We start from the raw sequence: 13,042 nt of genomic DNA on the forward strand, positions 1-13,042 counted from the left end.
CGTGGTCTCTGCTCTCATGGATCTTCAAGGATCTTTAAGGACGGTGGGGTTGGGGGTTGGGGGGTGAGATGCAGAGAAAGTGGGAGACAGAGTCAGAGGCAGGGAACCACAGTGCGTTCATCTAAACTTTACTGAGGCCTGCATTGTGCCGGGCACCGGGCTTGGCTCTGGGGGGCCGTGGTGAGGCCCCCAGTCCTGGCCCCTGCCTTTGGGGAGTGCACGTAGAGCTCTGGGCACAGGGAGGCCGGCGAGGCTGGATCCTGAGACATCTGAGGAGTTGGGGGCCCCCGTCGCGGCAGATCAGAGTCACAAAGGTGGCGGCCGGTCTGTCAGTGTTCTCCAGAGAAACAAACCAAGAGGATTTATTTTCTTATATATAATATACTTTGTAAATATGTATTTTATATATAATATAAACGTGTAAGATTTCATGTTTGAAGAGGGATTTTATATTTAAGACATGGACAACAAACTACATAAAATATCAGGATAGAAAATCTAATTCAAATGTTGCCTTTCCTCCATTCATTATCTCCTTCTAGAATTCCTGGGTTTTGTTGTTGTTGTTGTTAAGATTTATTTATTTGAGGGACACCTGGAGGGCCCAGTCAGTTAAGCAACTGACTCTTGATTCTACCTCAGGTCATGATCTCAGGGTCCTGAGATCGAGCCCAGCCTCAGGCTCAGAGCTCAGAGAGGAGTCGGCTAATGTTTCTGTCTCCCTGTGCCCCTCCCCACGCTTGCTCTCTCTCTCTCTCTCTCTTTCTCTCAGATAAATAAATAAATATTTTAAATTTAATTTAAATTTAAATTAAATGATTTATCTCCCTTTTTCTCTCAAATAAACAAATAAATAATTTGAATTAAATTTAAATTAAATTATTTATTTGAGAGAGAGAGAGAGAGAGCAAGCAGAGGGAGGGGCAGGGAGAGAGGGAGCACAGTCCCGGCTGAGAGCACGCGGAGCCTGACGCCGGGCTCGATCCCAGGACCCCGAGATCATGACCTGAGAGTCAGCCGCTCAACTGACTGAGCACCCCCAGGCACCCCTAGTATTCCTGATTTTTAGGTTGACTCACACTCTCCTCCGTGACTCTTTCCTGTTTTCCACCTTTTTGCTGTGTTGCCCTCTGAGTAAGGATCTCTTATTTCCTTGCTGAGTTCTACATTTTTGAAGTTGTTCCAGTGTTTTTTATCCAGACTTACTCCGGCATCAGGAGGGCAGTGTGTTTTGCCCTACCTAGTCTGCTGGGCTTCCAGAAATGGAAATCCGTGTCAGAATTTATAATTAGGAATTTGGGTTGGTTTATTTATTTTTTTTTAAAGATTTTATTTATTTATTTGACAGAGAGAGATCACAAGTAGGCAGAGAGGCAGGCAGAGAGAGAAGAAGGGAAGCAGGCTCCCTGCTGAGCAGAGAGCCCGATGTGGGGCTCGATCCCAGGACCCTGAGATCATGATCTGAGCCGAAGGCAGAGGCTTTAACCCACTGAGCCATCCAGGTGCCCCAAGGAATTTGGGTTTTTTAAACCCATTTTGTTTCCCTGGTTTGTTTTGTTTCTCCCGTATCGGACACGGAGGGCAGGGGTCCCCTGCGTTTTGCTCACCTTTGCAACCCCAGTTGCCGGCCCCGTGCCCCCCTCCCTCCCAGCAGCTCAGTGAGTGCTGACCGGGGACCTGAGTTACATGGCCCTCTTTCTTTCACGGGCAGAAGAGCATGTGGTCAACTCTAGATCATTTTTAAAATAATTGATTAGGAGGCCCCAGGGGAGCCTGGTTCCAAAATTCTGGTTGCTGAAGTTGAGTTGTGTGTATGTGTCTGTCTGTCTGTCCATCACCATGTGTACCACATCTCCATGAGGATGGCTGGTGTGTGTGCGTTTGCGTGTGTGAGTGTGACAGTGACCGCCCATTTGGCTCCTCCCCTCCCTGCATTTCTGAAATCCGCAGGAGTCATGCCCCTGGGACCACCAGGGTGACCTTCACTCAGGGATGCGCAGGCCAGCTCTGCGGCCTCCGCCCACGACTATGCTCTCTGGGAGCAGCTGGGCTGAGGAGGTGCAGGGTGGGAGAGCTTCGGGGGCCTGGGTCCCATCTGGAGAGCAGAAGCCATAAATTGTCAGGAGCCATGTGCATGACGACTCCTTTGAGTTCTCAGCGAATCTTTAGCTAAGCAAGCTAGAGGCACCAGGTGTCATCGCAGCAGATGCTGGCCGGGCAGACGTCATGGAGCGTGCCACACAGCACACAACACACACCCGTGATTGCCATTTTATTGGTAATCTAAATTATACCTTACATTTTGTATTTCCTGGTGTGGTGTCTCTGTCTCTGTCTCTCTCTGTCTCTCTTTCTCTCTCTCTCTCTCTCTCTCACACACACACCCCATCCATTGTGTGATCCCAGACAAGCAAAAGGTGTATCTTCAAAAAAAAAAAAAAAAAACAAAAAAAAAAACCATAAAACTTTCACCTTGCATCGCCCCACATCAATTCCGTGGCTTCTGTCTGACCGCAAATTACCCACAGACGTGAAAATTCTTTCTGTGCTGGCATTTCGCACAGAAATAGAAACGCAATATCGAGCCCATGTTAACGCATTTAGAAAAGTAGGATCTTCGCTGGAAATATTTCCGCTCATCAAAGGACGTCGTCTCCTCAGGGAAAACTGGCATCTTGTCTGAGGCACGAAGCTCCTGATGTTCTGGTCGGTGGCCTTTGCTCCACAGGGTGGCAAATGTTGATTTTATTCAGCTCATCAAAAGTTTTCACACGAAGTATTAGATGCATCAGATTCGAAACACTCAGAAGGCAGAAAGGCCGCCTCGCCGCATGCTGTGGGGAGAGGAGGTGACTTCGCAGACCCAGTGAGTTTGCTTCTGGGTTATTTGGAGCCTCGGGGCTTGAGCACCGGGGAACCCAGTGTGTCTGACACGCATCGGGGAGGGCGAAGGTCAGGGAGGAGGAGGAGGGAGGTTGGATGGGTGTCCCCGAGTCACCCAGGGCAGTGGTACATTTCACCAATGTGTGTCATGGGTTTCTGCATGACAGTTCATTAGAAATAAACCAAATGGAGCTATTCTGCTAGAAAAGGTTTCTACAGCCCACTAGCTTAGAAGGATGGTTCTCAGTGGGTCTGTATTGTCCCTAATGGGGGCATTTTGTATTTTTGTGGGAGTGTCTTATTGCGGTGATAAGGATGCTAACACGTGGTGGGAGGAGGGGAGGAAGGGATACCCGGTGTTTTAGAATGTGCAGGAAAAACGCACATGGCAAATCTCCCCCATGTTCTAGGCCAACTTCTAGAACTTATAAACCCACTATCTTTGAACACTTTAAAAATATGTTGCATTGCTGGGGGGGGCAGTGATTTGACTGGGAACTTTACCAAGACTTGTTCACCATTTCAAAGAAATGGGACCCCCAAGGCAGGGCCCCGGGCCCTCAGAGTCATTATGGACATCTGTCAGGATTCAGGAGAGTGTCAGGAGAGGGTCCTCTCCTTTCCAGAACCTAGTAGGTGGCATCTGAGTGGATGTGTGTCACTTCCGGGGGTAGTTGTTTGAGTCGGTGTCTGGTCTCCACACACCTCCCCTGTCACAGAGGTTATGACCGAGTGTGTCTATGTGGAGCCCCTGCTGTAGGCTGGGTCTCTCCAGGAGGAGAAGAGCTCCTGCCAGCCACAACGGACACGATGGCCACAAGAATAAACTTGTGACGTTGTGATAAGTTGGGACATTTGCCGCAAAGCCCAGCCCATCCCGCCTGTGCAGCCACTGACCCCACATCCCAGTGCACATGAGCATGGCACATGGGGAGATTCTATTCAGAAGTGTGAGCACCTCACCGTGGCGTATGGCCTCCGAGGCCATCAGATCGGTTATTTAAAAAACATTAAATATTGGGCATTTGGGTGTCTCAGTGTGTTAAGCATCTGACTCTTGATTTCAGCTCAGGTTGTGACCTCAGGGTTATGAGATCGGGCCCCGTGTCCGGCTCTGTGCTGGGCGTGGAGCCTGATTGAGGTTTTCCCTTCCTCTGCCCCTTCCCTCTCTAAAAAACAGATAAAAATATTAAATATTGAAAAACATTTTATTTGATTATAGAAAACTTTGTTTATCTTTATATATATTCTGTAGTGAATTTTTAAAATTATGGATGTAGGTAAGTTATATTATCTGTAAGCCTCATTTAAGGACAGCAAAGGGGGTGTTGCCAAATATTTGTTATAAAGAGAGGGGTACTGTCTGGTGGCATTGCTAACTACTGATCTAGCCTTCTGGGTTGGTGCCGGCTTCTGGGTTGGTGCCGGCTTCTGGTACTCCAACCGTACAGGGGGCTGGGGTGGGAGGTGCAGGAGAGAATATTCATGAAAGTTCCACGATAGTTAGATAATAATTAACCTTCAGAAAGTACGTGGACTGGTTGTAAAATACATGCTCATTAACACCATTGTGCATCTACACAAGGAAAAGTAATGACATCAAAGAGAAAACTGTGTCCAAACACCCATTAATCTACCACTGAGCGTGTCTCATGGATAACCCTAATACATTTAGAGACCCATGTAGCTCAGGTTCAGAGCAATGTCATGTTGAAATAAGACAGTTCAATAACCAAAAATAATTAAGGAGCAATCCCAGTCTTGAATTTCTTGAAGGGCGATAAAAGAGCCCTCGGGACATTGGCCACTTCAGTACTTACTAGAATCGTCTTTCCTCATCTATTTCTCTCATGCCTCAAGACAGCAGTGGAGGGGCACCTGAGTGGCTCAGTCAGTTGAGCAGTCAATTCTTGGTTTCAGCTCAGGTCATGATCTTGGGGTTGTGAGATCAAGCCCTGCATTGGGCTCTGGGCTTGGCAGGGAATCTGCTTGAGATCCTCTCCCTCTCCCTCTGTCCCTCCCCCTGTTTGTATGTTTTCTCTCTCTCTCTCTCCCTCTCTCTCTCTCTCAAATGAATAAATAAATCTTTTAAAAAGTGACTGGGGCACCTGGCTGGCTCCGTGGGTTAAGCATCTGCCTTCAACCCAGGTCATGATCTCAGGGTCCTGGGATCGAGCCCTGTGTTGGGCTTCCTGCTCAATGAGGAATCCGCTTCTCCCTCTCCCTCTGCACCCATTCCCACCCCCCACTCATGCTCACGCTCGCTCTCTCACTTTCAAATAAATAAAATCTCTAAAAAAAAAAAAAAAAAAAGACTGCAGTAGAACCTTCCTTCTTAAAACTCCTAGCCAAAGCAATTTCCCCCCTCTTCCTCTCCATCTTCCATGACTGTATTATATACAACAAATTAGCTTCTCTCCCAGCAATTAGAAAATAGCCTTCCTCTTTAGGAAGAGGAGGAGGGCAAAAAAATGGACAAATAATCAAAAGATAGTCTTTGCCGGGTCCAGAAGAGGGAGACTCTGTAGATGTCCCACATCCATACTTTTTGTACCATTACAATGGATTAGAGTTTCTCAAAATGGAGCTGGCTGCCTGGACAGAGAGTGAGCTCCCCATCATCAGACACAACCAAGAATGGACAGAGTGACCACTGGCTGGGACCAGGCGACTCATTCAACAGCATTTGTCACAGGCCCCTGTGCCAGGCATAGAGAGACAAGGAGAAACAGAAAGAAGAACAAGACAAAATCTCCAGCTTCAGGCAATTTGCAGTCTAGGAAGAGAGAGAGAGACAGACAGACAGGGAGGAGTGTCCACAGGGTACAGGGGTAAGCAGAGTAGGGAGACAGGCTCAATATTCCCAGAGGAGATCAGGGAATGCTGGGTCTTGAAGGGTGGGCAGGAGTTCACGGTCCCTATGGTGGGGAGGGGGCGGGAGTGAGGGGCGTGTGTGGTGGTGTGGGGTTGTGATGAAGCAGGTCCCATGTGGAAACAGTCAGGTGGAACCCACAGCGTGAAGGAGAACTGAGCAGCGGTTTTGGGGGGCTCTGGGGAGCTCTGGGGGGCTCTGGGGGGCTGGGTGTCCGATGTGCCAGGCTCAAACATGGGGTGTGGAGGAGAGAGCTTCAAGGTCGGGGCGGGAGGAAGCGTGTAGGCAGAGGGGTTGGGTCCGGATGGGTTCTCTGAGCTCCCCGCCCGCCCTGCAGATCTTGGACCAGCCAAGATCTCCTCGATCACAGGAGCCAGTTCCTTAAAATAAACCCCTGTCTGGTGACGCCCCGTTGGTTCTGTGTCTCCTGAGGACCGACCCTGCGGTCACAGTCTCCATCCCTATTTCACGGAAGGGGGAATCAAGGCAGAGTGTAAGCGACTCGCCTTGGATGGCCCAGCTGAGAAGGGAACGGGGTGGCGCCCACGGTCTCAGCTGCCCCCTGCCTCGTGGGATGCACAAGCTGACGTAAGATGTGTGGCATGCCTCATCAGCCTGGGGACAGATGGTCCCCCAACTCCCACATTTTTCAAAGGAAAGCCAGCTCGAAACTCCACTTTCAAATCAGCAGGAAGTCCAGCTTCTCCACTGGGGCCTCTGCTTTCTTCCTGCATTGTCCAAGAATCCAGGGGCCAACTGAGTCCAGGGCAGGCAGCAGTCTGGTTGCAAATGTGGGTGGGAAAAGGCCCCCCAGGCCCTGATCTGTCCCCCTGTGGCACTTTCTGGTGCTGCTCCTGTCCCTAGCCACCGGGTTGGGATCTTGCTACCTCTCTCTCCTGGTAGGGGCTGACGCTTCCCTGTCCAGAGACAGGGTCCTAGAGTCCTGTCCTCCATCCTGCAGGCACCCCGAGGCAGGGCTGATGACATCCGATGATATTCCCCAGGCAAGACTCACTAACCCGGCAGTCAAAGCCAAGAGACCAAATCCCCCGCTAAGTGTCTACAGGCTGGGCTGGCGAGAATCCTAATCTGTACGTGATGTTCCAAGGGCTACTGGGTTGGCCAGATCCGGGTCACTCGTATCTCACCTCTCACCTAGCGTGACAGTGTCTATGAGAAGCTGCTAACGAACTCTCTGGGCCAGAAGTGAGCCACCCCGGAGGGACCTGAGGTTTTTCCCACGCAGTAGAAACTTGGCTTCTTTTACATGGTGGCTTTTCTTAAAAAAAAAAAAATTCCAGGGGCACCTGGGTGGCTCAGTGGGTTGAGCCTCTGCCTTTGGCTTAGGTCAGGATCTCAGGGTCCTGGGATCAAGCCCCACATCGGGCTCCCTGCTCAGTGGGGAGCCTGCTTCCCCCCTCTCTCTACCTGCTCCTCTGCCTACTTGTGATCTCTCTCTGTGTCAAATAAATAAATTAAATCTTTTTTTAAAAGTTCCTAATCATATATCCAGCATGTTTAACTCCCCAAATATCTATGAATCGCTCACTGTTGTGATTTCTGTTGATGCATAACATATCACTCCAAAATGTAATGGTTTGAAACACAACAGTTCAGTATTTCTCTATTGCCTCTCATGGGTCTCGGGGTGGACAGGACTCAGCAGGGGGGTCCTGGCTCAGGGTCACTCACTGGGCTCTAGGTCTGCTACTCTACACTTCACTCTCCCCTCAAGTTCACATTATAGCTGCCATAGCTCCAGGCATCACATCTTCACCCGACAGCTAAAGCGAGGAAAGGAAGTTTTTGCCTCATGTCCCCTTTTGAAAAGAGGTCATTCCTAGAAGCCCCTCTCCCTCCACTCTCACAGATTCCTTCTCAGCCCTCATTTTCCAGGACTCAATCACACGCCCTTGCCTAACTAAGCCAATCCTGGGCAAGACCACGAAGGTGGCCTGAGGTCTCTGGGCTCAAGCTGGGGACAGGCTGGATTCATCATCATCATCATCCCTGAGCATCACTGGTGACTCTCGTAGGAGACTCGTACAGCAGGGAAGATGTTGGGCCATGGGGAGGAAGCAAGATAGTCCACACTTGGCACTTAGCCAGGTGCTAGGATGTGGGGACACCGGCGAGGGCGGGCTGTCACCCTTAACAGACTCAGGTGTGAATGCGAAAGAGTAACACTGTTACCCAACCCTTAGCTGTCACCAACCCAGATGCTGGAGCCGTCCCTAGCTCTTCCCAGGGTGTGAGCTGGGGCAAACGAGCGAGCCGCTCCAAGCCTCTGTTTCCTCGCCTGTGAATGAAGGTAACGATTTTCTTATGACTCACCCCAAGAGCCCTTCCTGGGGATCAAAGGAGGCAACACACATCCCAGGCCTAACACAGCGCCTGGCTCTTCCTCACCTGCTTCACCCGGGGAGGGGGGCCGCCTTGCTGGCAGCTGAAACCTGGCCCCTTTCCCTTGAATTTATTCCTGTCCTTTGCGAAGGGTCCCCAGGCTGCAGTTTCTCCTGGAGGAAGTGGGGAGAAGGAGCCTGTGTCAGGAACACCCCATCATGCCCGGCTCTTTGCTGAGAGAAGGTGTGCAGAGCACGTGGGAAGAACGGGTGGGCAGCGGGGTCTGCTGAGCACTGAGGGCCAGGGCCAGGATGAAGGGGGGGGGGGAGGGGCGCAGCCATGGGGACAGGCGGGTCTGGGGCACCCGGACACAAGGAGGCAGGAGCCCTAGATCCTGCTGAGTGACCTCACAAAAATGTCTGTCCCTCTCTGAGCTCCAGCCTCCCGTCCGCTGCTTGTCCCTGAGCCAATAGTGGGCGATTGAGGCTTAGGGCTTTATTTGACTCTGAAGCATCATGAGATGGGCAGGCCCCATGCCCCCAACCCATCAGAGTCCAGGGAGAGTGCCTGGGGTCACTTTGCTCGGATCTGGTTTACAGATGACAAAACTGAGGCCCAGGGAAGGTAACCCTTGGTCTGGGCTCCCCACTCCTGGCCCCTTTGGGCCAGCAGGCTGTGTTGTGCACAGGCGAGGGGAGGGGTTCGTGCACCGGGGTGGGGGGCTGGGTGTGTCCTTGCCTTCAGTCTGTCTCTGTCTTCTCCAACTTGCGCTCTCTCTCACTGTGTCTTCCCCGTGTCTCTTCCTTCTCTCTAAACCCTATTCTATTTTTCCTCCTCTGTCTCCTTGTGTTTGGCTATCTCTCTCTCTGTCTGTTCCTACCTCTGTCTCTGTCTTTCCCATCTCTGTGTCTCTGTCTTTCTATGTCTCTGCCACTCACAGCCAGTCTCTATCCCTCCCTGCCTCCCCACCTCCAATCCCACGACTTCTCTGTGGCTTTCCAAACAGTTTAATATACAAATAAAAATAAAGTTTACAAGCACGCAGTGGGGAAAGAGAACGGGCTGTAGTGCCTGGTGTGCAGGGCTCGTGGGGGCTTACAGATGAGTCCAGCTGTGCCCCAACCTCGGGTCCCGCAGGGGGCAAGACTGGGCCCGGGAAGCCTGCTAAGGAAGCCAGCCCAGCCTCACACACAGAAGAGTGTGACCTTGGGGCTCCCTTGCATCCACCCAGATTCTGATGCTGACGAGTGGTGTGACAGCCCACAGTCCTGGTAAAAATAGCCCAGGGAGCTGTGGCGGGCTTCCAGGTGTTGGCCTGCCCCGTTCTCTGTGGGGATAGTCCAGCGCCGTGCAGAGTGCGAACCTGCAGCCCAGAGTGGGCAAGTGACCTGCCCAAGGTCACAGAACAGGTGGGCCGGGACCTGGAGCCCGAGACCCGTCTCTACTGCTAGCAGGCACTCTGCACAGCACCGGGGACCTCCCTGGGGGCCCCCAAGCTGGGGCAGGTCCCCTTTCTGGGTCCTACAGGCCCAGTGCCAGATTCCACTCCAGCACTCCCAGCAGTGGACCAAGACAGCTCCATTTTCCTGACTGCCTCCTGCACTTCCCTGTGAGTTCCTGGAGGCTGGCGGTGGGCGGCGGTGCGAGCGGCCTCTGCCCAATGCGCTCTCCAGGGATAAAGCCGTGACGGTAACAGCTCACATTCATCAAGCACTCATACGTGCTGGGTGGGCGCTTTCTAAGCGCTGTACCTGTATTAACTTGCTACAGCCCTGTGAGGCAGGGGCTAATCCATACCCATTTTATAGATGAGAAGACCGAGGCTCAGAGAGGTTCACGGACTTGCTCAAAGTCACAGAGCACTGTTTGGTGGAGCCCGTATTCCAACCCAGGCTGTCTGGCTGTCAGTGAAGGAGTGGGTGAAAAAGTGGGTAGAAGTTTGGCATTCGAGCTCAGTAGGCACGGGCTGCTGTCCTTTGACTTCTGTGCCCCCAAAGGTTGCAGAGCTCCTCTGCCCACACTGGTAGCCTGGGCTCAAGACCATTGCCTCAGATTCCATTTCCAGACGTCTTCGGTGCTGGGAGCCTGGGATACATGTTCCCACTCCAAGGCTGCCCCTTCCCGGATGCGGAGACTTGGAGAAGTCCCTCTTCCTCCCCTAGCCTCGGTTTCCCCAGTCATAAGAGAGGAAACTCTATGGCTGTTCATTGAGTCTCTGATTCTTACAGGGACTGGTGGGATGGATCGGACTGGGGTGGGGGGGTCCTAAGCTCAGAGCAGCCTGAAAGACCATAACCTAGAATTTGATTTCTTTGGGGGGAAGATAAGAGCACATTTTAAAAGTACAACGAGGATTACAAGAGGACCTGAGGTTATCGTGTCTACCTGAAAGGGGCTTACCAGGAGTGGGGAAGGAGTGCTTCAACAAAAAGGGCATAAGGGCAGAGGCAAGTCAGCGGACGTGCCGGGCAGAGCTGTCCCGCCCTTGGGTGCTGGCCAAGGCAGTCCTGGCCCAGGCATCCTGGCGCTGGTGATAAGTCTGTCCCGGGAGTTTCAGCCAGAGAGGACAGGTGCAGGGGAGGGGGAGGAGGAAGGGGGACAGCCGGCTCCAGGGCTCAGGCTGAGTCATCCTGCGGGGCTGGGGTCTGGGAGCTTGGGGGGGAAAGAGCTATTTCTAGACAGAGAGGAGGCAGAAGTGGGCAAGTCATCTGGGCGGTGTGATTGGACCAATTAGCAGGGAAGGGCAGAGAGCTGGGGGGCCTGCACCTGCCTGGGGGGATATTCAGCCGCTGCTACCCCAGCCTGCCCCACCGTTTCCTTTCCTCCCCGGTGATCCTGCTACCTGCTGGTGGGACTCCGTGCCTCCCCCAGCTCCTCTGCCACTCCAACCCCGCCGCCCCCCACCCCCCACCCTGCCCACCCAAAGAAACCCCGACCCTCTTGGCCTTCCTTCCATTCCCAGATCTCTGTCCCTCTGTCCCCTCCCCCTGACCCCAGGAGCTGTCCAGCAGTTCTGGGCTCCAGGCCTGAGAGGGCGGCCCCAGGGTCTTTGGAACCAGACATAGTCCAAATCCACCCACCAACTCTGAGCTGGGTGACCTTGGGCAAGTTACTTGACCCCTCTGAGCACAGCTCCCTCACCTCTGAAATCAAGAGAGCACCATCCTACCACAAAAGGGAAGGCTTCAAAAAGAGGTGCCTGCGGATGACCACGTGGCGTGTGGCTCCATTTTTAGAAACGTCCAGAAAAGGCAAATCCGTAGAGGGAGACAGCAGATGAGTGGGTGCCCAGGGCAGGGCAGACAAGGGAATGGGGTTTCATTTAGCAGGGTTTCATTTGGGGTGATGGAAATGTCCTAAAAGGGATGATAGCGATGGCTGCCAACTGTGAATATATATAAAAACCACTGACTTGTGCGATTTAAATGGGTGAAGGGTATGGAATGTGAGTTCTACCTCCAGAAAGCTAGCGAAGAAAGGGAGATGCCTGTTCTGGGGCGGGCACACGTGGGCGCCCACCTGCCCCACGTCCTGGGCGTGCGTGGTGGCTTCTTGGCCAGGGCATGAGTCATTTTCCAGAGGGCAGAAGCTGAACGTCAGATGAGGTGACTTTGGAGGGAAAGCAGGGTGGGTCCAACTTCTACCCTCAGGAGGAGGCCACCAGAGCCGGGTTGGGCGGGGGACACTCATCAGCATGGGGCAAAGACCTGGGACACTCAGCCGCCACTGCCAGAATTGAATTCCCAGTTCTGTCTCTCTGTAGCTGGCTGTGTGGCCTTGGGCAAGTTGCTCAACCTCTCTGACTGCAGTCTCTCCTGGAGAAATGGAGGTGATGCTCTTCCCAGTCCTCACTGCATGGGGCTGTTGTTAGGATAAATGATGTCATCTGTGCAGAACAGAGGGTACAGGGAGAAGCAGATCCTGAGTGCTTGGGAAATAAGGGCTCTTTCTCTTGCTGGCGGAGGGAGAAGCGAGGAGGAGGGCTGAGTGAGCGGAAGGTCCCAAATTCAGTCCTGCTCCTGCCTGGCATGAATTATCCCCCACGTGGCTAGCGCAGCAGGCTCTGCACAAGGGCCCCATTTTCCCTTCCCCCTCTATCCTCAGCAGTCACGCGCCCTGCGTGATGTTAGAGACCTCCTTTCTGGGTCCCCTTTCGTTCATCTGTCCACCGACAGAATTGGACCAAAAGAAGCTTAAGGTCCCTGTTTCTGGTGGCCTTTGCCTCCTCCCTGGTCCCACACACCCCCTGAGAAGCTGCCTGTGGCTCTAGGATTCGTGCCTGCCTGGCCCCAGGTCCCATGTCCTCAGTTTTTCACTGTCTCCTATTGTCCCTCAAAGGCAGGAGCTCCTCTCTGCTATGTCTCCTCTATGCCTGGTGTGTCTCAAAGCAGACTCAACGGAGCATCTACCACGACACAGATTCACCTTGGGCTGGATGGTTGACCTTGGGCAAATCCTGGCTTTGGGCCTCAGTCCCCACCCCCACACCCACCCCCGGAAAACAAGCCCGATAATTTCTATGTCCTTTTTGTCTTCCAGGGAAAGAAAAAGACGAACCCTAGCATCTAGGGGCAGGAAGGGACTGTAAATGGCACTGAGTTCCACCCCAAATCTAATGCTTCATGACCCCTACCACACCCAGGCAATGCTTGCATACCTCTGGAGTGACAGGGAGCTCACTACCCATGCCACCCATTCTGCTAAATTGCTTCACAACAAGGACTGGCTCCAACAGGGGACACACACAGTAGCAGGTGCCGAAGGCTCAAAAACAAACAGGGGCGAGGTGACACGGAGGCAAGGGCATTGCTCAGGTTTGACTCCTGACTGTTACCTCCTACTAGCTCTGTGTAGCCCCTGAGAATGACTTCATCTGTAAATGGCAGTCACAACGCCCACCTTGCAAGGTCACTGGAGACTCTCCCCGCGGGCAAAGCCCCCGGG

The sequence above is a fragment of the Martes martes genome (assembly GCF_963455335.1).
Source record: "Martes martes genome assembly, chromosome: 8".
Lineage (NCBI taxonomy): Eukaryota > Metazoa > Chordata > Mammalia > Carnivora > Mustelidae > Martes > Martes martes.